Genomic DNA, 27,978 nt, shown 5'->3' on the forward strand with positions numbered 1-27,978 from the left:
CACTATTAAAAAAAATTAAAAAAGCATTCATAGGCTAAGTAGGTGAGGTACCATCTTCAAAGGGGAAAAGCAATACTATGAAGAAGATAATTTACTCACAAAATAGAGAATGCAAGATTTCCAGCAATTCTGAATTTTCTTAGGGGGCGGGATTAGAGAAGAAACAACAAACTCATTATCAAAGACATCTGGAAGAATTAAGGTAAAAAGAATTTTCAGGAAAATGTTGAATTATAATAGTAACAAGGAAGAAAATATGCCCCACCACTTATCAAAGGAACAGTAACTAAACTGTTGGGAACTGACAGATCAATGAAACAGAAAATACCAAGTCCAAAGTATACTTAAGAATTAGAAAAGTGACCCTTCAAATCAGTAGGAAAAGGAGAAAGTATAGAAGTGGTATCTACACAAGTAACCATATAAGTTGGAAAAATGAGACTGATACCTCACACTTCACACCAAAATGAATCCCAGATGAATTAACAACAAATTGAAAAAAGAAAAAAAAAGTAATAGAAGATAAAGTCCTGTGACCAGCAATAGAAATACTAATGAAAAAGATAAATAAACTTGACTACATTTTTTTAAAAAATTGTATGGAAAACATGCACAATCTGGGGGAAAAAAAAGCTTTTGTATTAATAAAATGACAATGGTTAATGTCCTAATTTAAAGCATTCTTAGAATTGATTAAAGAGTAGCATCCCAATAGAAAATGATCAAGGAACACAAGCTCTAAACATTCACTCTCACTTGAAATCAACAAAATAAAATACCATTTTTTCTCTAAGATTGGCAAAGACATGGATAAACTTGATGAAGATAGAAATTCCCCTCCCATGTTTAAAAATCTAACTGTGTATTTAGCAAATGTATCATTACACAAAGATCTACTTCACTCTTTTATAGTGACGGCATAGTAATTACTGCATTATATCGATGGGCATTTAGGTTACTTCCTAATACAACACTGTAGTTACCATCTTTGTACAAATTAACTTGGCTTAATTATGTGAGTATGTCTGTAGAATCAATTCCTACAAGTGAAATCACTGAGTAAAGGGCACAGACATTTAGATTCTTGAAAGATATTACCTAAATGCCCAACAAAAGCATTCCACCAATATGCGTATCTACCAATAAGATGAATTCCTGTTTCCCAACACCTTCCCCACTGCTTGGTGTGAAATTCTTTCATCTTTCCCAATCTGACAGGCAAAAAATGTTATCTCATTACTTAAATTTGCATCTAGTTATTCTACTTTTAAAATCCTTAATACTGAAAAAGAATCTTTCCATATAGCTATTAGCCATCTGAAATTCTTATTTTCATCAAATGCCTGGCTATGGAAGTTTTTAGGTGGCATGGGGCAGTGGGTCCCAAACCATTACAATTCGTTGTATTTGGCACTTTCTTCTTGTTGTTGTTCTTTATGTTATATAGTTAAAAATCAAATTCTTAGTATCTATGAAAATGAGACAACCAAGGGCAGAAAAATAAATCTACATAGTTCCAGTTGCCACACTATTTACTAACCCATCTTTCTTAAGTATGAAGCATTAAGAACCCACAGAGTACATCAGCATACAGAAACCCAAGAACAGTTATTCAAATTAATGCCACCTCCCCTGCCCTCCAGTGAAATTAGCAGAAGTCTTAGGGAAATTTCCACCTTCAAAACATAATCCAGCATATGACTTAAGCCCTACTACCAAATTTCTGTCTTAAAAAGTGAACTCCTGAAAACCGAACTGAATAACTGCAATCACTATCTGCTGGGGAAGTCATGGACACACTCAGTGGCCATATCTAAGCCCTTGCCTATACCCCTCCTTTTCTTTGTGTACAGATATTTCAATATGTTTCCATTCCAACCTGACACTTTTTAAAAGCACTTTAGATGCCTTAATTTAATCTACCAAAAATCTCATGAGGTAGGTACTAACATCTCTCCTTTACAGATGAAGAAAAAGACGCAGAGAGGTTTGAAGGGGACACAAACATGCACACATACACCTCTGAAAAAGGGTCCCTAGAAAAAGGTTCAAATTTCTGAGCATGTATAGAAGTCTCCAAAATCTGGTCCTACCTTTCTCCACAGCTTCACCATTTCCTGCTTTCATGTTCCCTTTACATCCCCATCTCCAAAACCAAATAATCCAGCTATTATGGAATAACTTTTAACAACCAATTCTTTCAGACAGTTTCCTCCCCCTGGACCATTGTGCATAGTGCTTCTACTGTCCAAGGAAGGAATTTTCTGGTCCTAATTCAATAGCAAACATCTAACTCAGCTTTCTTGACTGAGCTGGAGAGTGAACTCATTCTTAATACTATATACTCTTATGCAAAACCAACAAAAAACCAACATCTTAAACAGGATGGAATTCGCAATTTTCTTCCCTAGGAGATGTGTCTTTCATAACAACTATAAAAACTTTACTCCTAAGTTGGGAATGCTACAAGGAATCAAATACATCCACACACATTTCTGAAGTTGTATCATGAAACATTCCATTCATTTCTTATGGGAGATCAATCTGCTGCCAAATAACAGGGTTTATACAAATAATCATAAACTGTGAGTTTCAGTCCCATTTTGGAAATTTCGTAAACAGGAGATCAATAAAAATAGACACCCTTTTTATAAAAAGACATTTAGAATTATATAAAAACTGAAAACAATGTGATTAGTTTCTTTCAACAGAACCTAAATGATGTCAAGACTCTGGAAAGGCTTAGAAATCCCGTACTTCTCAAAGCAGAGAACACAGAAAAGCACCAGAGAGATGTCTATTTTGCACTGAAACCTGGCACTTACAACAGTGCCTAACATGTAACAGAAAACCAATAAATGTTTACTAAATAAATGTATTATTTTTATTAGCTAACCAGTAATTTAAAACTGTGTATTAAAAAATGAAACATCTTAGAGTGTACTTCAAAATTTTCAAGAATTTCGAAGATTAAACAATAAGCTTCAAATAAAGCTTGCAATAAACCACTCCAAATTAAATGTCCAAACCTCCTCCCTCACCCCACAATGGTAACACTATTCCAAATCAGCCATCCTTTAGTAACTCTTTCAAATTTATTCATCCTGGTGTCCCTAAAATAATTTTATCAAGTTCACAAAAGTCTACAGGCACCACATATATAAATCAATTTGTAAAAATAACATGTTATTTCAATCATGGAAAAAAATTTTTCATTCGGGCAGTACTCACTTTGCATGGTAATCAATGGGAAAAATTACAATTCTTTTGTTAAAACATTAAAAACTCCATCAGTTATAAATGTATAGGGCAATGAAAAAATACCGTCCAACTAATACTTATTACATTATAATTTAAAATATAAAAACACTGAGAACTAAAGTTTTATTTCTTTGTAAAAAACTCGTCAAGAGTAGACAGTGTTTGCCTTCTCATTGTAAAACTTATGATATGGAGCACGCATCTTTACTATGTCTTGACAAATTATCATACTCCTTTCTAAGTTCGAAAAGGCTTCCAACATGTTACCTTTTGTACTTTCGAACTTGGAAATAATTCTGAGAGTTCCTTTGGTGTCAAATTTTTTGCCAGCATCACTTTCTCTGGGACATTGTCATCCTTTTTTGTCACAACCACTTTCTTCATTTAAGTCAATAAGTTTGCCTTCATTAAGTTCCTCAGAACTCACAACTCACAGTCTCTCCTTTCTGGCTATATCACAATCATACATCTTTCATTGAATAAGTTACAGAAGGTATGAGAATAGCTTCCAAAAACGACGTCTCTTGTCAACATTAAATATTTTATAATAATCATACCACCTGTGTTAATTAATCCCTGGAATCTGAGTGCAAATTCCACAGCAGCATTCATGCTTTAGTAGCTTCACTAGATAGCTTAACATTAACCTATTCGTGTCAATATCTGAAATCATGCAACCAGCCTTTACTGACAATAAAAGGTTCTTCTTCACTGTCCTTGCAATTACTGTTTTTGTACAAGGCAGCAACTAACTTCAATGCTTTGGCCTGAATGCCAGTCAAAATGATTGGGATTTTTTTATTCTTACAGTCTTCAAAACAAAGTAGGAATAAATGCTCCATATCAACCAGTTTTAAACGGCTTTCTGTTCTTAGTACAATTTAAGCTAAATAACGTTCAAGCAAGCCTTATCTTGTTTTTTTATTTACTGAACTTTTTTCAGTAAGATTCATACCAGAGCTTCAGGTAGGCCTAGGTCTTATCTTCATCCACATGTTGTAATTTTGCAAATCTTCTAATGACATCCGATTTCTGGTCCATTATACTTTTCATTTCTTTGCTGCATTTTCATTTTTGTTGGCCAATTCTCTCTTTTCATTCTACATTTTTGTAAAATATCATGCAGGTTTATCACTGCAAAACAAAGAGGCAACACACTGCTCTCTTTGCTGCCTGTGCATGAACTTGAATAACAGATGCACAGTGACTAACCACCAAGACACTTCGAAAGAAGGGATATAACTAATCACTGATCATATGATAGACATCTGTTACTGATGTAGTGATTTGTGGACTGAAGAACTACCATTAAAGTTTGTACTTTATACAATTATTCACAGTTAATATACCATTGGAAAATGAAATCTGAACTGTGTTGCTGGGGCACTGGTGTTATTTAACTAAACCACAGTGACTGGAATTCATGCATACTGGAATTGTGTAAAGCGAGGATTGCCTATATAAAAAAAAAAGTGGAAAATAACTGCTGTCAAATATATAACAGACCTCAAAAAGACAGTTAAATTCAATACTGTTACATTCTACTCACTGCTCTACTAATTTACTATCAGAAATTAAGTAAGGCACATCTCCTTTGAGCCTCAAATTCTTCGTCCCATATAAATTAAAGACATTGATCTATGTAATTCTAAACATTCTCTCCAAACCTTAGAACATGATCTTCAAAATTCACTTTAAAGCTAGGCATGAACTAAGAACTCAAATTAGTGCAAAAGAGAATGCAAATGTGATAAAACTATAAAAGTAAGTCTCATTCCCTTCTCCATTAGGTAGATTTTTCCTAGTGAACTTTTTCTAAGATATTTGACAACAATTGCTTTAAATAGAGTCAAAACTTATTTTCTTTCTACATTTTAATTCATTCCAAAATTTATATAGTTAATTAAATAAAACTATCATTTCCATGGAAATTACTTTGATGTGAACAAAAAAATTAAATAGCCTTGATTTTTCCATCAAAAAGTACCGGTCATCAACTTACTGTACAAATACTTATCATGTATAATTCATATTTCATTGGCTGGCAACATACGCTATTAATGTTTTTAAAAAGTTCTAAATAGAAATACTTGAGGAAAGTTGGATTTTGCAAATACTTATTTCTATAAAGGAAGCTAATGATTCAATATCTAGTACAGAAATATATTTAACAATTCAGTCATTAGAAGTTTTCTATTAAAGTTTCACCAAAGAAATCACTCAATTGTCAAATTTACATTACATATTTTTGCAGAAACATGTTAAAATACCTACAATGGTCTAATAAACAAAATAATAATCAAAATTTATCATCAAATATAGAGTCCTAGTCATTGCTGAGAAAATAGTTTAAACTAAAACAAATTCAATTGTGAAATACAGATTCATTGATGAAAAGCTATAACCCTAAAACAATCTTTACTATGACTTCTTTTCAAAACAACAAGGAAACAATTAAGCTTTCCAGGCTTAAAAAGGAAAAAGAAAACTCATTTGGGAATAGGTGGATATTATCTCCCATTTCAATCTTCATGTGCTGAACTAAATTAGGGAGGGGAAGACAGCAGCATAGGGAGGTGTGGAATTTAGTTAGTCCTCTTGAGCAACTAGTAAATAGCCAAGAACAGCTAGTAAATAATCTGGAACAACTGCTTGGGGGAACATCAGTGACCAGACACCAGTCTAGAGGGGTGAAAGGGCTGAGATCAGTGTGAAACTGGAAACTTGACACTGATTACACCCTCCTCCTGAGAATTGGGCCCACCTTGTCTGGGAAAACCTGATTGGGGTAATCAAGGAAGCGAGGTGCAAAGACAACAAAAAATTATGAGCCACACTAGGAAAAACAAAGATATGGCCCAGTACTGGGAACAAACTTGCACTTCAAATGAGATACAGGTGTTGAAACAACTAACTAAAGGTGTTCAAACAGATACGCTAAATCAACTGAAAAATCAAATCAACAAGTTGAGGGAAGATATGGCAAGAGAGAGAGGGATATAAAGAAAACATCAGGCAAACATAAGGAAGAACTCAAAAGTTTGAAAAAATAAACGGCAGAACTTATAGGAATAAAAGGAACAACAGAAGAGATGAAAATCACAATGGAGACATAAAACAGCAGATCTGAAGAGGCAGAATAAAAGATTCACAAGCTAGAGGACAGGATATTTAAAATCCTATACACAAAAGAATAGAGAAAAAATGGGAAAATGTGAGCAGGGTCTCGGGGAATTGAATGACAACATGAAGCACATGAATATACGGTTATCAGTGTCCCAGGAAACGAAAAGGGAAAAGGAGCCCAAAGACTAATGGAGAAATAATCACTGAAAATTTCCCATCTCTTATGAAAGACATAAAATTGCAAATCCAAAAAGCACAGCATACCCCAAATAGAGTAGATTTGAACAGACTGACTCCAAGACACCTAATAATCGTATTATCAAATGTCAAAGACAAAGAGAGAATTCTGAAAGCAGCAAGAGAAAAGCAAACCATCACATGAAAAGGAAGCTTGATAAGACTATGTGTGGATTTCTCATAGAAACCATGGAGGTGAGAAGGCAGTGGTATGATATATTTAAGATACTGAAAGAGAAAGACCGTCAAACAAGAATTCTATATCCGGCAAAACTGTCTTTCAAAAAATGAGGGAGAGACCCGGAAGAAGCGCTGCCTCCCGCCTCCGCCATGGAGCCCACTCCGCTGTCCCTCACCAAGGAGGACCTGACTGAAGTGAAGAAGGATGCTTCAGAAAATTCAAATGTGTACCAGTGTGAAAAAGTCATAGCTGAAAGACATTCTGATACTCTACATACAAAAAAAAAAGTAAAGAATGTGAAGAAATTTGTTGCTGAACATCAAGTAGAAAAAGGGCTGGAAAACTGTTAGACTACCTATAAGAAAACACCAAAGGACCAGGTACACAGGTTGAATCTATTTGGCAAGAAAAAACACAGAACTTTCTGATACAGAAGATTACAGATGAAGTGCTTAAACTTAGAAATATAAACCTAGAACATCTGAAAGGACTAAAATGTAATAGCTGTGACTTCAGATGGGGCCACAAGCAACCTCTCTAGATCAAATTCAGACAAGAGTAATTTCTCTGAAAAACTCAGAGCATCCAGTTATATACCACCCAGAAGCATGGCTCCCCCCCCCTTTTTTTAAATGATTCATCTATGAATTTACCTGTTCTAGAAGTAGGCTGAACTGAAAATACTATCATTTCTTTAACTATACTTCCTAAACTTGGGGACCCTGGGGCTCCTCCTTTGCCATGAGAGCCGTAGTTAGAAGGAACTTGTGCAAACTCTAGGGAGATACTTCTTCCCTTAAGATCACATACTCTTTCGCGACAGAGACGGTTTATTGTGCTTTAAAAAAAATTTTTTTTAATAACAACAAAAAATGCTCTACAGGATATCTTTTTATAAAATCTCTGTAACGACTTCTTAACATGCGGTACATGTATTTGAAAACAAGTTAGCATACTTTGTAAACAGAATTTTTTAGAATAAAAGAAGCATCTTTAAGGATAGATAAATGTAAATCATGTTGCTCATATACTTTCACTATTTTCTACTTTTTCATTTTTGTGTATTTTAATATTCTCAGTTTATACTTTTAAATTTTTATGTTTTAAGACTAATTTTAACAGAACATTTCTTGATATGAGTATAGACTCTTAGGCTGAAATAATATTTATTATTATTGTGCTAGAAATTTTGAGGGCCTAATAGTCTTTTCCAACTATGGAGAGTAAAGTTTCAGGATTAAGCTGTTATTCCTCTTTAATAAGAAAGCCAGTCACTGACCGGGAAAACCACCTATATACAGAAAAGAACTACCTTTCCCACTTGATCAGGTTTACAGGCACTTACAGAGTCTCCTTCTGATGCTGGAAGAACACCTACCTGGTAGAGCCTGATCCACCTAAGATCTGTTTGTGAAAATTTATTTCTAAAAAAAAATTACTGGCAGCCTCTTTCTCTACTTCCAGGTGCACGGAGGTGGCCTCTTCTCCACACGCAGTTGTCGGCTCCGAGGTCCTCGCTGGGCTGTCGGACGCTCAGGTCGGTTCTGGGCGAGCAACCGCCGCCGCCGCCACCCTCCGCCCTCCCTACCAGTAGGCTGATTCGGTAGTAGCATCCGGCAGGGAAATGGTCGTGCTTTCGGTGCCCGCCGAAGTCACTGCGATCCTGTTAGATATCGAAGGACATTTTATTTCCATAACATCAAAGAAAATGTTAAAGAGTATCTGCAGACACATTGGGAAGAAGAGGAGTGCCAGCAGGACGTCAGTCTTTTGAGGAAACAGGCTGAAGAGGATATCCATCTGGATGGGGCTGTTCCAATCCCTGCAGTATCTGGAAATGGGGTGGATGACCTGCAACAGATGATCCAAGCTGTGGTAGATAATGTGTGCTGGCAGATGTCTCTGGACCGAAAGACCACGGCATTGAAGCAACTGCAGGGCCACATGTGGAAGGCGGCATTCACAGCAGGGCGCATGAAAGCAGAGTTCTTTGAAGATGTAGTTCCAGCAGTCAAGAAATGGAGAGAGGCTGGAATGAAGGTCTATATCTATTCTTCAGGGAGTGTAGAGGCACAGAAACTACTATTTGGGCACTCTACAGAGGGAGATATTCTTGAACTTGTCGATGGTCACTTTGATACCAAGATTGGACACAAAGTGGAGAGTGAGAGTTACCGAAAGATCGCAGACAGCATTGGATGCTCAACCAACAACATCCTGTTTCTGACAGACGTTACTCTAGAGGCCAGTGCTGCCGAGGAAGCAGATGTGCATGTAGCTGTAGTGGTGAGACCTGGCAACGCAGGATTAACAGATGATGAAAAGACTTACTACAGCCTCATCACATCCTTCAACGAACTGTACCTGCCTTCTTAAACCTAGAGAAGGATTTCTCACTGCTCATGCTGTTCCTCAGAGTTCTCTTTATAGTCTAGTTTTATTCTAATGGTAAAAGAAACTTAAAAACTAAAAAAACACATATATATGCACACACATATATGCAAGTGTATGTATGCGTATGCTCAAATTACCTTAGGCACATAAGTGAAAAAAAAAAAGAACCTCAGTTCAGTGAAATGGAAGCTTATTTAAAAATGTATTATATGTAGAAATTGTTTGAAACCACAACTCTAACCCTTATTAAGGGCAAAGTGTAGTTGATAGAAGAAATTACTAAACTGTAGATCAAAATATAGATCAAATGTGTTAGGTTTATTAGGTCATATACCAAAATGGAAAGCTAATTTTGAGAATTTATTCAAAAGCCTCGTTATTTTAAAAAATCAAAGAATTATTCATAAAAATTATTCATAATTTTCAAAGAATTATTTCAAAGAATTATTCATAAAAATGATTCGTTGTTCCATTTAATTGTTAGTTTAGCTGTTAGAAGATTACAACAGCTGTATTTCACAATATTTGCCTCTCTGTGTTCACAAGACAAAGTTATTTGTTTCTGCTCCAAAAGACAGCAAAATTGGAAACAAAACTCACTTTAATCTTGATCAATTATCTGTTACTTAAGAGAAACTTATCGACACCCACAGCAAGCAATTGCCTTACCAGTGAAAAAGGTGCATTGATATAACAGCTAAAAGAGATTAACATTTGTTAATGTTTAACAAAACAGCCCTAATCCTGCCAGTTGTTATCATTAGAGATTTTATAGTTGTCTTTCTAACTACTTAGTACAGTTTGAAGATACATGTTAATTGCTGTTTACTTTTTTAAAAAGACCAAAATGGTTTTACTGAAATCAGTCCTTAAGGTCAGTAAGAGTTGTAACATGTAATCTTTTCCTCTGAAAAGGATAAGAGAAATATAAATTCTTAGCAGCATTATTTATCCTTGTTCTATTCTAATAGGATGTCATGTCAGTTTCATGTTGTGATTAATAAAAACATTTTCTTCAAAAAAAAAAAAAATTACTAATCAATACTACTTTCTTATGATTTTCAAATTCTTAGCTTTGTCATTTTCATTCCTAAAGAAAAATCTCTTGGTATAAACCTCAGTATTTACATGTAATTTGATAAATTTTTAAACATATTTTTTCTGTACTTTCATTCTTTTTTAATGAGGATCAAAGTACAGCTGAAATATAATTAGAACAAATTAGGTATTTTTTGGGTGACAGTTCTGTTTTTAATACTATTTGGAACAAGAAGGCCATTACCTAGAATTTGTCTGTTTTGTTATGCAACAAAATTTAACTAACTTTACGAATTAATAAATCTTATACTATTGTTTTCATTTAAATTATAATTCCACCTTTTTCCTAGTATCTGTCTCATATATGTTTTTTCTATTAATTGCAAAAAGCAGACTTGAAATTTGTAAATGAAATAAAATAAAATTTGCCAATAAAAAAAATGAGGAAGAGTTGAAATATTTTCAGACAGACACTGACAGAGTCTGTGAATGAGATACCTGTCCCACAAGAAATACTAAAGGGAATACTATAGGTAGATGGGAAAAACAGCAGCGAGAGGCTTGGAGAAGAGTACAGAAATAAAGATTATCAATAAGGGTAAAAAGAGAGAGAAAAAAATAAAAACAAGATACGACATATACATTCCAAAAGACAAAATGTTTGACAATAGACATTACTTTGAGTGAAATTAGCCAGAAACAAAAGGTCTCACTAATATGAACTGACACTAATGAGCAAACTTTCAGAGTGAAAGTTGAGAACACAGGTTATCAGGGGATAGAAACAGGGTAGAAATTGGGCATTTGAGGCTGAAGGAGTACAGAATGTTGAAGAGGATTATTAACTGTATAGATCCAGAAATGCGTAGCACAATACTGTGTGATGGTAGCACAATATTATAAGTACTTTAAACAAAGATGAGAGTGAGTACAGTTAAAATAGGAAGGATAGGGGCATGTATGACAACAAAAGGAAAGACAGAAGATAAAGGCTACGATTGTTTAACTTAGAGAAACCTAGAGGGAACTGTTTAACTTAGTGAAACCTAGAGTGGTCAATGATGGTGATTAAATGTACAAATATAAGAAGGTTTTTACATGAGGGAGAAAAAATGAATGTCAACATTGGATGGTGTTGAAAATTGGATGGTATAAGGGAAAAAATATAATCAATGAAAAACAGAGTACATAAATAACAGGAACACTGTAATATGCTTCCATTAACTGAAAGAAAGGCAATATACAAAGCTAAATGACTGTAAGAGGGGGATATAAGGGAGTGGTATGGGATTCTTGTTATTGTCTGACATTTTCATTGTGTTTTATTTTTATTCTTTTTTCTTTCAGCTCTTCCTCTTTGCTGAAGAAATGCAAATGTTCTCATATAGATTGTAGTGTTGAACGCCTATGTGATTATACTAGGAATCACTGATTGTTTATCTAGTATGGATTGTACAGTGTGTAAATTAAACTGTTTAAGAAATAAACAGAGGGATACAAGTGCTTGAGAAAATGTGGAGAGAAGGATGTACCTATTCACTGCTGGACGGGAAGCAGAACGGTGCAACTCATCTGGAGAGCGGTGTGGTGTTTCCAAAGGAAGCTAAGTATGGGGTTGAAATATGGTCCTGAAACCCTGTTATTGGGCATTGCGCCAGTTTGAATGTATTACGTCCCCCCAAAACACCATTATCTGTGATTTAATCTTGTGTGGGCAGACATCTGCTGATTAGATTGTAATTCTTTGAGTGTTTCCATGGAGACGTGCCCCACCCAACTGTAGGTGATGACTCTGACTGGATAGTTTCCCTGGAGATGTGGCCCCGCCCATTCAGCATGGGCTTTCATTAGTTTACTAGAGCACTATGTAAGCTCAGACAGAAGAAGGGAGCTTGCTATAGACAAGAGGGACACTTTGAAGAATGCACAGGAGCTGAGAGAGGAACTGCAGTTTACAGAGACATTTTGGAGACAGCCCTTGAAAGCAGATTCTTGCTCTGGAGAAGCCAAGAGAGGACAAATGCCCCAAGAGCAACTGGGAGTGACATTCTGAAGAGATGTGGAAGCCTAGGGAGGAACATCCTGGGAGAAAGCCATTTTGAAACCATAACTTGGAGGAGATGCCAGCCACATGCCTTCCCAGCTGACAGAAGTCTTCCAGATGCCATTGGCCATCCTCTAGTGGAGGTACCTGATCATTGATGTGTTATCTTGGACACTCTCTGGCCTTAAGACTGTTACTGTGTAACCAAATGAACCCATTTTATAAAAGACAATCCATTTCTGGTGTTTTGCATCCAGGCAGCATTAGCAAACTAGAACAGGCATATAACTGGAAGAACTGAAAGCAGGGACATGAACGGATATTTGCACACTGGTGTTTACAGTGGCAATATTCATAATTTTCAATGGATGGAGGTGGCCTAAAAGTATATCAACTGATAAACAGAATGGTGAACTGTGGTGTGTATACATATAAGGGAATACTGAGTGATGACGGCAAGAAGGAATGAAGACGTGATGTATGCAACAAGGTAAATGGACCTTGAAGACAGTATGTTGAGTGAAGTAAGCCAGAAATCAAAAGACAAACATTATAATGCCTCACTAATATGGAATAATTATAATGTGAAAACTCTAAGAATTGAATCTGAGAGCTTAGGTTTATCATGGGAGGCTTATTGTAAAGGTTCCTAGATTGAAAGCTCTTACAGCAGTCAGATCTATTCATGAGATGTAACAGTTATTTCTAAATTTTGAGATGCTGAGCTGTTGGTATTTAACCTAATCCGTCCCTGGAACTTCAAGTATCTAGTGACACCTGAGACTCAGAGCAAGAGTCCAGCACGTATGCAAGTCAGCATTACCCCATACAGCAACTGTCAAAGAAGCTGAAAAAGAGATCAGACTTCAATAAGAGATAAGAACGAAACGTATTTGATTAGGATTAAGGTAAATCAGACTAAAGGGTAAAGGATGATATTGACTGTGTTTTAAAACTTCAATTTCTGTGTAAGATCAAAGGAAGAGATGTTTATTTGACGCAAAATCTATATTTTCTGTAGCACACTACATAATTTAACTTGTATGGTCAGCTAATTCAAACAACATAATTACATGGAACCTTAAATAGGGAGTGAGAGCTGGTTGGTTTGTACAGGTTAACGTGAAGCCCTGATACATCCCAGAGTAATTTGGGAAGAGAATAAAAAGTACTTGCAAACCTCCCCCCTGAGAGACTGGGGGAAAACATGGAAAGATTGAACTTCTGCACCTGGAGAATTACTGCTATTCTTGCAAGCACTGGGGAATACCACTGTAATAGACCAAGTCCTCGATCTTGGGGCTTGACTTATGAAGCTTGTTACTGGGAAGGAGAGGCTAAGCATACTTATAATTGTGCCTAAGAGTAACCCACAGAGAACCTCTTTTGTTGCTGACATGCAGCCTCTCTCTCTCTAAGCCAACCCAGCAGGTAGACTCACTGCCAGTCCCCCTACATGGGGGGTATAAACCTCCCTGGCAATGTGGGACACGATGCCACAGATGAGCCTAGGCCCGGCATCATGAAACAAATTTAAGTTTCAATGGCTGAGAGATTTCAAATGGAGTCAAGAGGTCGATCATTCTGGATGTTATTGTTATGCATTACATAGATATCCCTTTTCAGTTTTCAGTGTATTAGAATAGCTAGAAGGACAAACCTGAAACTGGTGAACTGCAATCCAGCATCCTTGATTCTTGAAGGTAACTGTATATACAGCTTCCATGACGTGACTGTGTGATTGTGAAAACCTTGTGACTCACACTCTCTTTAACCAGTATATGGACAGATGAGTAGAAAAATGAGAACAAAATGTAAATGAATAATGGGGGGAGACAGGTATGGGATGTTCTGGATGTTCTTTTTTACTTTTATTTTTATTCTTAATTTTATTTCTTAGAATAATCAAAACATTAAATAACTGATTGTAGTCATAGATGCACAACTGTATGATGGTAGTGTGAACAACTGTACACTTTGGATTACTGTGACTATATCTAAATAAACTTGCATTAAAAAAAGTAAAGTAGGGAAGAAGGAAGATTTTAGCATCCCTCTGATTCTTCATAACTTTGGGATTTTTAAATTAAAATTCAGGTGAGGCGGGGCAAGATGGCAGGCTGGTGAGCTGTATGTTCTCGTTACTCCTCCAGGAAAGTAGGTAGAAAGCCAGGAACTGCGTGGACTGGACACCACAGAGCAATCTGACTTTGGGCATACTTCATACAACACTCATGAAAATGTGGAACTGCTGAGATCAGCGAAATCTGTAAGTTTTTGCGGCCAGGGGACCCGCGCCCCTCCCTGCCAGGCTCAGTCCCGTGGGAGGAGGGGCTGTCAGGTCCCGGAAGGAGAAGGGAGAACTGCAGTGGCAGCCCTTATCGGAAACTCATTCTACTGATCCAAACTCCAACCATAGATCGACTGAGACCAGACACCAGAGAATCTGAGAGCAGCCAGCCCAGCAGAGAGGAGACAGACATAGAAAAAAACAGCACGAAAAACTCCAAAATAAAAGCGGAGGATTTTTGGAGTTCTGGTGAACACAGAAAGGGGAAGGGCAGAGCTCAGGCCCTCAGACTCATATGCAAATCCCGAAGAAAAGCTGATCTCTCTGCCCTGTGGACCTTTCCTTAATGGCCCTAAGTCCTTTGTCTCTTAGAATTTCAATAATGCATTAGATCTGTGAGGAGGGCCCTTTTTTTTTTTTTTTTAATCCTTTTTTCTTTTTCTAAAACAATTACTCTAAGAAGCCCAATACAGAAAGCTTCAAAGACTTTCAATTTGGGCACGTCAAGACAAGAGCAGAACTAAGACAGCTCTGAGACAAAAGGCAATAATCCAGTGGCTGAGAAATTTTACTAAACACCACAACTTCCCAAGAAAAGGGGGGTGTCCGCTCACAGCCATCATCCTGGTGGACAGGAAACACTCCTGCCCATCACCAGCCCCATAGCCCAGAGTTGCCCCAGACAACCCAGTGTGACGGAAGTGCTTCAAATAACAGGCACACTCCACAAAACTGGGCGTGGACATTAGCCTTCCCTGCAACCTCAGCTGACTGTCCCAGAGTTGGGAAGGTGGAGCAGTGTGAATTAACAAAGCCCCATTCGGCCATCATTTCAGCAGACTGGGAGCCTCCCTACACAGCCCAGCAGCCCAGAACTGCCCTGGGGGGACGGCACTCACCTGTGACATAGCACAGTCATCCCTCAACAGAGGACCCGGGGGTGCACGGCCTGGAAGAGGGACCCACTTGCAAGTCTCAGGAGCCATATGCCAATACCAAGGACTTGTGGGTCAGTGGCAGAGACAAACTGTGGCAGGACTGAACTGAAGGATTAGACTATTGCAGCAGCTTTAAAACTCCAGGATCACCAGGGAGATTTGATTGTTAGAGCCACCCCCCTCCCTGACTGCCCAGAAACACACTCCATATACAGGGGGGACAACACCAACTACACATGCAAGCTTGGTACACCAATTGGACCCCACAAGACTCACCACAAAGGCAAAGCAGGGGAGAACTGGCTTGTGGAGAACAGGTGGCTCGTGGACGCCACCTGCTGGTTAGAGAAAGTGTACTCCACAAAGCTGTAGATCTGATAAATTAGAGATAAGGACTTCAATTGGTCTACAAATCCTAAAAGAACCCTAACAAGTTAAGCAAATGCCAAGAGGCCAAACACAACAGAAAATTATAAAGCACATGAAAAAACGAGACGATATGGATAACCCAAGCCCAAGCACCCAAATCAAAAGATCAGAAGAGACACAGCACCTAGAGCAGCTACTCAAAGAACTAAAGATGAACAATGAGACCATAGTACGGGATACAAAGGATATCAAGAAGACCCTAGAAGAGCATAAAGAAGACATTGCAACACTAAATAAAAAAATAGATGATCTTATGGAAATTAAAGAAACTGTTGAACAAATTAAAAAGATTCTGGACACTCATAGTACAACACTAGAGGAAGTTGAACAACGAATCAGTGACCTGGAAGATGACAGAATGGAAAATGAAAGCATAAAACAAAGAATGGGGAAAAAAATCGAAAAAATTGAAACGGACCTCAGGGATATGATAGATAATATAAAACGTCTGAATATAAGACTCATTGGTGCTCCAGAAGGGGAAGAAAAGGGTAAAGGTCTAGGAAGAGTACTCAAAGAAATTGTTGGGGAAAACTTCCCAAATCTTCTAAACAACATAAATACACAAATCATAAATGCCCAGCGAACTCCAAATAGAATAAATCCAAATAAACCCACTCCAACACATATTCTGATCACACTGTCAAACACAGAAGAGAAGGAGCAAGTTCTGAAAGCAGCAAGAGAAAAGCAATTCACCACATACAAAGGAAACAGCCTAAGACTAAGTAGTGACTACTCAGCAGCCACCATGGAGGCGAGAAGGCAGTGGCACGATATATTTAAAATTCTGAGTGGGAAAAATTTCCAACCAAGGATACTTTATCCAACAAAGCTCTCCTTCAAATTTGAGGGAGAGCTTAAATTTTTCACAGACAAACAAATGCTGAGAGAATTTGCTAACAAGAGACCTACCCTACTGGAGATACTAAAGAGAGCCCTACAGACAATGAAACAAAGAAAGGACAGAAAGACTTGGAGAGAGGTTCAGTACTAAAGAGATTCGGTATGGGTACAATAAAGGATATTAATAGAGAGGGGAAAAATATATATGACAAACATAACCCAAAGGAAGATGGCTGATTCAACAAATCCCTTCACGGCTATAACGTTGAATGTAAATGGATTAAACTCCCCAATTAAAAGATATAGATTCGCAGAATGGATTAAAGAAAATGAACCATCAATACCTTGCATACAAGAGACTCATCTTAGACACAGGGACACAAAGAAACTGAAAGTGAAAGGACGGAAAAAAATATTTCATGCAAGCTACAGCCAAAAGAAAGCAGGTGTAGCAATATTAATCTCAGATAAAATAGACTTTAAATGCAGGGATGTTTTGAGAGACAAAGAAGGCCACTACATACTAATAAAAGGGGCAATTCAACAAGAAGAAATAACAATCATAAATGTCTATGCACCCAATCAAGGTGCCACAAAATACATGAGAGAAACACTGGCAAAACTAAAGGAAGCAATTGATGTTTCCACAATAATTGGGGGAGACTTCAACACATCACTGTCTCCTATAGATAGATCAACCAGACAGAAGACCAATAAGGAAACTGAAAACCTAAATAATCTGATAAATGAATTAGATTTAACAGACATATACAGAACATTACATCCCAAATCACCAGGATACACATACTTTTCTAGTGCTCACGGAACTTTCTCCAGAATAGATCATATGCTGGGACATAAAACAAGCCTCAATAAATTTAAAAAGATTGAAATTATTCAAAGCACATTCTCTGACCACAATGGAATACAATTAGAAGTCAATAACCATCAGAGACTTAGAAAATTCACAAATACCTGGAGGTTTAAACAACACACTCCTAAACAATCAGTGGGTTAAAGAAGAAATAGCAAGAGAAATTGCTAAATATATAGAGACGAATGAAAATGAGAACACAACATACCAAAACCTATGGGATGCAGCAAAAGCAGTACCGAGGGGGGAATTTATAGCACTAAACACATATATTAAAAAGGAAGAAAGAGCCAAAATCAAAGAACTAATGGATCAACTGAAGAAGCTAGAAAATTAACAGCAAACCAATCTTCAACCAAGTAGAAGAAAAGAAATAACAAGCATTAAAGCAGAAATAAATGACAGAGAACAAAAAAAAATAGAGTATAAATATCACGAAAAGTTGTTTCTTTGAGAAGATCAACAAGATTGACAAGCCCCTAGCTAGACTGACAAAATCAAAAAGAGAGAAGACCCATATAAACAAAATAATGAATGAAAAAGGTGACATAACTGCAGATCCTGAAGAAATTAAAAAAATTGTAAGAGGATACTATGGACAACTGTATGGCAACAAACTGGATGATGTAGAGGAAATGGACAATTTCCTGGAAACATATGAACAACCTAGACTGACCAGAGAAGAAATAGAAGACCTCAATCAACCCATCAAAAGTAAAGAGATCCAATCAGTCATCAAAAATCTTACCATAAATAAATGCCCAGGGCCAGATGGCTTCACAGGGGAATTCTACCAAACTTTCCAGAAAGAACTGACACCAATCTTACTTAAACCCTTTCAAAACATTGAAGAAAACGGAACACTACCTAACTCATTTTATGAAGCTAACATCAATCTAATACCAAAACCAGGCAAAGATGCTACAAAAAAGGAAAACTACCGGCCAATCTCCCTAATGAATATAGATGCAAAAATCCTCAACAAAACACTTGCAAATCGAATCCAAAGACACATTAAAAAAATCATACACCATGACCAAGTGGGGTTCATTCCAGGCATGCAAGGATGGTTCAACATAAGAAAATCAATCAATGTATTACAATACATTAGCAAGTCAAAAGGGAAAAATCAATTGATCATCTCAATAGATGCTGAAAAAGCATTTGACAAAATCCAACATCCCTTTTTGATAAAAACACTTCAAAAGGTAGGAATTGAAGGAAACTTCCTCAACATGATAAAGAGCATATATGAAAAACCCACAGCCAGCATAGTACTCAATGGTGAGAGACTGAAAGCCTTCCCTCTAAGATCAGGAACAAGACAAGGATGCCCGCTGTCACCGCTGTTATTCAACATTGTGCTGGAAGTGCTAGCCAGGGCAATCCGGCAAGACAAAGAAATAAAAGGCATCCAAATTGGAAAGAAGAAGTAAAACTGTCATTGTTTGCAGATGATATGATCTTATATCTAGAAAACCCTGAGAAATCGACGATACAGCTACTAGAGCTAATAAACAAATTTAGCAAAGTAGCGGGATACAAGGTTAATGCACGTAAGTCAGTAATGTTTCTATATGCTAGAAATGAACAAACTGAAGAGACACTCAAGAAAAAGATACCATTTTCAATAGCAACTAAAAAAATCAAGTACCTAGGAATCAACTTAACCAAAGATGTAAAAGACCTATACAAAGAAAACTACATAACTCTACTAAAAGAAATAGAAGGGGACCTTAAAAGATGGAAAAACATACCATGTTCATGGATATGAAAGCTAAATGTCATTAAGATGTCAATTCTACCCAAACTCATCTACAGATTTAATGCAATCCCAATCAAAATTCCAACAACCTACTTTGCAGACTGGGAAAAGCTAGTTATCAAATTTATTTGGAAAGGGAAGATGCCTCAAATTACTAAAAACACTCTTGAAAAGAAAAATGAAGTGGGAGGACTTACACTGCCTGACTCTGAAGCTTATTGTAAAGCTACAATAGTCAAAACAGCATGGTACTGGCACAAAGATAGATGTATTCATCAGTGGAATCAAATTGAGAATTTGGAGACAGACCCCCAGATCTACGGCTGACTGATCTTTGATAAGGTCCCCAAAGCCCCTGAACTGGGACATAACACTCTTTTCAACAAATGGAGCTGGGAGAGTTGGATATCCATATCCAAAAGAATGAAAGAGGACCCCTACCTCACACCCTACACAAAAATTAACTCCAAGTGGATCAAAGACCTCAATATAAAAGACAGTACAATAAAACTCTTAGAAGATAATGTAGACAGACATCTTCAAGACCTTGTATTAGGAGATCACTTCCTAGACCTTACACCCAAAGTACAAGCAACAAAGAAAACAACAGGTCAATGGAAAGTCTTCAAGTTTAGAAGTTTCTGTACCTCAAAGGAATTTGTCAAAAAGGCGAAGAGGCAGCCAACTCAATGGGAAAAAATTTTTGGAAACCATGTATCTGATAAAAGACTGATATCTTGTATATATAAAGCTATCCTACAACTCAATGACAATAGTACACAGTCCAAATATAAAATGGGCAAAAGATATGAAGGGACAGTTCTCTGAAGGAGGAATACAAATGGCCAAGAAACACATGAAAAAATGTTCAGCTTCACTAGCTATTAGAGAGATGCAAATTAAGACCACAATGAGATACCATCTCACACCAATCAGAATGGCTGCCATTAAACAAACAGGAAACTACAAATGCTGGAGAGGGTGTAGAGAAACTGGGACTCTCATTCATTGTTGGTGGGACTGTATAATGGTTCAGTCACTCTCTAAGTCAGTCTGGGAGTTCCTTCGAAAACTAGATATAGAGCTACCCTTCAATCCAGCAATTGCACTTCTCAGTATATAGCCGGAAGATCTGAAAGCAGTGACAAGAACATGTATCTGCACACCAATGTTCATAGCAGCATTATTCACAATTGCCAAGAGATGGAAACAACCCAAATGTTTCATCAATAAATGAGTGGATAAATAAAATGTGGTATAAACACATGATGGAATACTATGCAGCAGTAAGAAGGAATGATGTCATGAAACATATGACAACTTGAATGAACCCTGAAGACATAACACTGAGCAAAATAAGCCAGCCACAAAAAGAGAAATATTATATGCTACCACTAATATGAACATTGCTGGGGGAGAATGCAGGGGTGTTTGGCTTCCCCACCTTGATGGCTGCTGATGTGCTCACAGACACTGGGGATTGGTGGTCTGATGGGCTGAGCCCTCAATCTTGGGAATTGCTCTTGGGAAGACTGTTGCTGCAAAGGAGAGGCTAGGCCTGCTTATAATTGTGCCTATGTGTCTCCTCCTGAATGCCTCTTTGTTGCTCAGATGTAGCCCTCTCTCTCTAGCTAAGACAACTTGGCAGGTGAGATCACTACTCTCCCCGCTACGTGGGATCTGACACTCCGGGTGTAAATCCCCCTGGCAACGTGGAATATGACTCCCGGGGAGGAATCTGGACCCGGCATTGTGGGATGGAGAACATCTTCTTGACCAAAGGGGGAATGTGAAATGAAATGACATAAAGTTCAGTGGCTGAGAGGTTCCTAAAGGAGCCGAGAGGTCACTCTGTTGGGCACTCTTACGCACAATATAGATAACCCTTTTTAGGTTCTAATGCCTTGGAATAGCTAGCAGTAAATACCTGAAACTATCAAATTACAACCCAGAACCCTCAAATCTTGAAAACAATTGTATAACAATGTAGCTTATGAGGAGTGACAATGTGACTGGGAAAGTCATGTGGATGGCACTCTTTGTCCAGTGCATGGATGGATGAGTAGAAAACGGGCAAAAATTAAAACAGCACCCAGTGTTCTTTTTTGCTTTGTTCTTTTTCATTTTAATTTAATTTCAAATTAATTTTGGTGAAGGACACACAACTATATGGTGGTAATGTGAACAATTGATTGTATGCTTTGTATGACTGCATGGTATGTGAATACATCTCAATAAAATTGAATTAAAAAAAAAAAGACCTAGTAATAGGAGGTAGCTTCTTGCACCTTACACCCAAAGGAAAAGCAATGAAAGAAAAAATAGATAAATGGGAACACCTCAGAATCAAATGTTCCTGTGCCTCAAAGGACTTTCTCAAAAAGGTGAAAAGGCAGGGAATTCAATAGGACAAAATTTTTGGAAACCATACGTTCTGGTTTGCTAATGCTGCCATTATGCAAAATACAAGAAATGGATTGGCTTTTACATAGGGGGTTTATTTGGTTACAAAGTTACAGTCTTAATGCCATGAAGTGTCCAAGGTAAGGCATCAATAATAGGGTACCTTCAACTGGAGAAAGGTCATTGGCATCCAGAAAACGTCTGTTAGCTGGGAAGGCATGTGGCTGGCGTCTGCTTGCTCCCAGGTTGCGTTTCAAAATGGAGTTCTCGAAAATGTCTGCATCAGTTTCCAACGGCTGTCTTCAAAATGTCTGTTCAGCTGCAGCAGCAAGATCCTTCTGTCTGAGCTCTTATTGAGGGCTCTAGTAAACTAATCAAGGTCCATGCTGAATGGGCGGGGCCATGCCTCCATGGAAATTATCTAATCAGAGTTATCACCTGCAGCTGGGTGGGTCACATCTCCATGGAAACAACTTAATCCAAAGGGTCCAACTTAACACTAATACGTCTGCCCCAACAAGACTGCATCAAAGAACATGGCTTTTTCTGGGGGACACAGTATATACAAACTGGTACATCATATATCTGAAAAGGGTTTGATATGCAGCATATATAAAGAAATCCTACAACTCAACAATAAAAAGACAAACAATCCAATTTAAAAATGTGCATAAGACATGAATAGACATTTTTCCAAAGAGGAAATACAAATGACTAAAATGCACATGAAAGAATTTTCAGTTTCATTAGCTATTAAGGAAATACAAATCAAAACCACAATGAGAAATCATCTCACACCTACATGAATGGCTGTCAATAAACAAACAGGAAACAAGAAATGCTGGAGAGCATGTGAAGAAACTGAAACACATAACCACTGCTAGTGAGACTCTTTTAATGGTACAGCCGCTGTGGATGAGTTTGGTGTTTCCTCAGAAAACTAAATATCAAGTTGCCCTATGACCCGACAATTCCACTACTCAGTATATATACACAGCAGATCTCAAAGCAGTGACACAAACAGACATTTGCACACTGATGTTCACAGTGGCATTATTCACAACTGCCAAAATACGGCAACAATCAAAGTGTCCTTCAACAGATGAATGGAAAAACAAAATCTGGTATATACACACAATGGAGTATTATTCAGCAGAAAGAAGGAATGAGGTACTGATACATGTGACAATATGGATGAACCTTGAGGACACAATGCGAGTGAAACAAGTCAGACACAAAAGTAGATATACTGTATGATTTCACTAATACGAATCCCCTAGATAATTTAAAATCATAATCTTAAAATGCAGAATATAGGGGACCTAGAGATAGAAGCTAGAAAAGGTGGAGCAGTTACCTAATACATAAAGACTTGTTAACAAGGTTGAACTTAAAGGTATGGGAATGGATAGTGGTGATGAGAGTTCATTAATGGGATTATAAGCAACACTGCTGTACTGATGGTGAACATGATTGAAAGGGGTTGTTGAAAGACATGTATCTCACAGATTAGCACTAAAAATTTTTATAGTTCTTGCATGATCTACTTCAAAGGTATGACACTTGTACAGAGTTAACAACAGAGTGGTATATGGAGAAAACTAGCTATTGCATGCCATGGACTACATTTAGTAGGAACACCTTACTAGTACAACACCAGTACTAGGGGCAAATAATTTGGGGGGGGGGGGTAATGGGGATAAGAGTTACGGGGTGTTTTGGGATATGGAAATTGTCTAAAACTGAGAGACATAATTGTACAACTAGGTGAAAATAATGTAAAAATTAACTGTTTATGTTGGATAGAATATATGCTATATGAAGTTAGGGACCCCCTACTTAATAGGTCAAGCCCTCAATCTTGAGACTTGCTCTTATGAGCCTTACTTCTATAAAGGGAAGTCTAAGCCTTCCAATAATTATGCCTGAGTCACTTCTAGAGAACCTCTTTTGCTGCTCAGATGTGGTCTCTTTCTCTCTCTAAACCCAATTTGCAAATAAATTCATTATCTTCCACACTACATGCAACTTCACTCCCAGGGGTGTAAGTCTCCATGGCAAAGTGGTACATGACTCCCAGGATGAGCCTGGCCCTGGGATTTAGAATACCTTCTTGAGCAAAAAGGGGAAAAGAAATGTAACAAAATAAGGTTTCCGTGGCTAAGAGATCTGAAATAAGAGCCAAGAGGCTGTTCTGGGATTACTGTAATGCGAGCTTCAGCTAGATATTGTAAATTGCTACAGCATGCCAAGCCCCAACCAACAGTATTCCCAAAAACCCTAAAGAATACTCCGGTCTCTTATCTGAGACTCTATAAAAGTTTCACTCACTAAGTTTATTCTTCAGAAACTTAAAACCTCCAGATTGTTCTTATGCTAGATAAGTCCCAAAACCCAGAGGCACCAACCTCTTCAAGAACATCAGCCAGCTGCATCTCCCTTCCCCATAATGTAAAGACTGCTCTTCAAAATGAACAAGTTAGAGTGGTCACTGCCTAGATATCTCTGAAGATTGAAATAGTGATCAAATGAGAGGGAGGAGTAACAACAGACAAGATAGAATTTAACAAAGGATTATGACTACTAAATCAGTAAATAAATGTTTCTGTTTAGTCTCTAGTGTATTAGAACAACTAGAAGGAAATAACTGAAACTCTGGAACTATAACCAATACAATACTTTGAAATTTATCTATAACTGCTTGTTAAACTGTATACTGAAAGTTATCACTTTGCTGTATACATGTTATATTTCACAATAAAAAATGTTAAGGGGGGGAGGAGAAGGGTGTCAAATCAAGAAATTGGCCTACAACTCAATAAAAAGACAACAAAATTTTTGAATGGGCAAAAGTTGTTAGTAGACATTTTTCCAATGAGGAAATACAAATGGCTAGAAAGCGCATGAAAAGATGCTCTTCATTAGCTACTAGGGAAATGTAAATCAAAACCACCAAAAGATACCATTTCACACCTAGTAGAATGGCTGCAATTAAAGAAACAGGAAACCACAAGTGTTGGAGGGTATGTGGAGCCATAAGAACACTTATTCACTGCTGGTGGGAATGTAAAATGACACAGCTGCTGTTGAAGAGTTTTGTGGTTCCTCAGGAAGCTAAGTACAAACATGCCTTGTGAACCACTACTTAGGATATACCCGGAAGATCTGAAGGCAGGGACATGAACAGATACTTGCACACTGATGTTCTTAGCAGCATTATTCACAATCACCAAAAGATGGAAATAACCTAAGTGTCCATCAACAGATGAATGGATAAACAAAATATGATATATACATACAACGGATTATTACTCAGCAGTAAGAAGGAATGAAGTCCTGAAGCATGCAATAACATGGATGAACACATTGTTAAATGAAATAAGTCAAGACACAAAACAACAAATATTGTATGATCTCACTGAGATGAACTAATTATAATATGTAACTCTTAGACATAAAATATAGAATACAGATTACCAGGATACAGAATGACATTAACAAATGGGAAGCAGTTGCTTAATATGTGCAAAATGTTTAACTAGGTTGAATTTAAATGTTTGGAAATGGACAGAGGTGACAGTAGCATGTTATTGTGAGAATACCTAACAGTGCTGAATGGTGTGTGAATGTGGTAGAAACAGGAAGTTTAGTCATGTATGTCACCAGAAGCAAAGTTGGAGGTTAAAACATGGGAATGTATAACACAGTGAATCTTATGATGGACAATGTCCGTGATTGTACAAATATTAAAAAGTTCTTTCATGAACTAGAGCAAATGTACGACACTATTACAAGGAGTTACTAATAGAAGGATTTATGGGTGAAAATGTATCTATTGCAAACTACAGACTATAGTTAACAGTAATATTTTAATACTGTTTCATCAACAGTAATAAATGTACGACATCAATCCTATAGATCAATAATGGGGGGGATAAGGAGTATGGGAGGATTTTGACTTTCTTATTTCTTTCTGGAATAATGAAAAATGTTCTAAATTTGATCATGGGGCTGTATGCACAATTATGTAATCATACTGTGAACCGGTAGTTATATACTTCGGATCATTTCTATGTTGTGTGACTATATCTCAATAAAACTGGTAACAAACAATACCTGTCCTTTACTGCCTTGCTTATTTCACTGAGTTTAACGTCTTCAAAGTTAATCCATTTTGCAGCATGTCTCATATTTTTTCTTAAGGCCAAATAATATACTACTGTGTATATATACCACATTTCGTTATTCATTCATTCATTTAGAAACACTTGGGTTGTTTTCACCTTTGGCTATTATGTATAATGCTTACATAAAGGCAAGTGTTCAAGTATCTGTTTGAGACCCTGTTTTCATTTTTGGGGGTAGATACCCAGAACTGGGAGGGTGCGGTAATTCCATATATTTAACCATCATAATGCTTTCCACTAACAAAGCATTAGAATTCCAATTTCTGTAAATGCTCTCCAGACACTTATTTCCCATTTTATTAATAACAGCGATCCTAGGGGTTGTGAGGTGATATCTCATTGTGGTTCTGATTTTCATATCCCTAATGGATAATGAAATTGAGCAACTTTCCATGTGTTTTTTTAGCTGCCTATATACCTTCAGAGAATTGTTCATTCTAGTACTAAGCAAATTTATTAATTGGATTAGCTGTCTTTCTGTTATTACATTATAAAAAGTTCTCTATAAACTCTAGGTTTTAAATCCCTTACCTGATATATGGTTTGAAACAACTTTCTCCCATTCAGTAGGTTGACTTTTCACTTCCTTGGTAATTTCCTTTGATACCCAAAAGTTCTAAATTTTGATGGAATCAAATTTATCCACTGTTCATTTTGTTTCTCATATTTTGGTGCAAATCTAAGAATTCACTGCCAAATCTCATTTTATGAAGATTTGCCTCTTTGTTATCTTCAAACATTTTATAGCTTTAGTGCCTGCTTTTATGTGTTTGATGCATTAAGAGTTGATTTTTGTTGATGATGTAAGTTAGAGGTCTAACTTCATTTTTCTAGATGTGACTATCCAGTTTCCCCAGCATTATTTGTTGAAGAGAATATTCTTTCCACAATGCATGTAATAAACATCTTTATACACTGGACATAAATGTATGGGACTATTTTTAGACTTTCAATTTTGTTCCATTGTTCTACCTATCTATCTTTCTGACAGTGTCACACAGTTTTCATTAGTGTCACTATGCTGTATAATTTGAAATGGAGAAGTGTGAGTACTCCAACTTTGTACTTTTTCAAAATTGTTTTGGCCATTCCGGTAAACTTCTATTCCATAAGAATTTGAAGAACAGAGTTTCCATTACTGGAAAAAAGGCTACTGGAATTCTGACAGGGATTGCATTGAATTTGTTTATTATTTTGTGTAATTCTGACATCTTAACTATATTGTTTTCCAATACATGAATATGGACTATCTTGCCTATTATGTAAGTATTCTTTACTTTTTTTTCTACAGTGTTTTAAAGTTTTCAATGAACAAGTCTTTTGTACTTCTGCTTGTGCCAGTCTGGATGTATTATAGCCCCCAAAATGCCATTACCTTTGAATGCAATCCTGTGGAGGCAGATGTATTAGTGTTGATTAGGTTAGAACCTATTGGTTCCGTGTTTCCATGGAGATGTGACTCAATCAACTGTGCACAAGTCATTATATTGGATTATTTCTATGGCAGTGTTGCCCCACCCATTCAGTGTGGGTCTTCACTGGATCACTGGAGTACTTCAAAAAGAGCCACACAGGCCCAGGCGCAGAGCAACTGAGAGAGACATTTTGAAGAGGAGCTGCAGCCATCAGAAACACTTTGAAGAATGCACAGTAGCTGAGGGTGGAGCTGGAACACAACCAGGGATCAGTAGACACCAGCCACATGCCTTTCCAGCTAACAGAGGTTTTCTGGATGTCAATGACCTTTCTCCAGTGAAGGTACCCTATGGTTGATGCCATACGTTGGACACTTAATGGCCCTAAGACTGTAACTCTGTAATCAGATAAACCCCCTATGTAAAAGCTAATCCATCTCTGGTGTTTTGCACAATGGCAGCATTAACAAACCAGAACACGGCTTAAATTCATTCCTAGATTTTTTTAAGATGCTATTGTGAACTGAATTGTTATCTTCATTGCTAGTAT

General features: G+C 37.1%; 1 protein-coding gene and 2 pseudogenes across 3 annotated transcripts in view; 2 read left to right on the top strand and 1 right to left on the bottom strand.

Moving 5' to 3' along the window:
- Positions 1-27,978, bottom strand: part of ZMYM4 (zinc finger MYM-type containing 4) — a 230,189-nt gene that overhangs the window by 170,837 nt on the left and 31,374 nt on the right. Inside the window, exon 1 of one of the 3 annotated variants that reach the window (XM_037827756.1) lies at positions 8,184-8,217. The exons of the other annotated variants lie outside the window; for them this stretch is intronic. The gene's annotated coding sequence lies outside the window, so the exon portion shown is untranslated. Of the gene's footprint in view, positions 1-8,183; positions 8,218-27,978 lie in introns of those variants that run through there. 3 annotated transcript variants of the gene reach the window in all.
- On the top strand, positions 6,955-7,649 carry LOC119528200 (annotated as a pseudogene).
- On the top strand, positions 8,430-9,439 carry LOC119527586 (annotated as a pseudogene).

Source organism: Choloepus didactylus, chromosome 2 (assembly GCF_015220235.1).
Source record: "Choloepus didactylus isolate mChoDid1 chromosome 2, mChoDid1.pri, whole genome shotgun sequence".
Taxonomy (NCBI): Eukaryota; Metazoa; Chordata; class Mammalia; order Pilosa; family Megalonychidae; genus Choloepus; species Choloepus didactylus.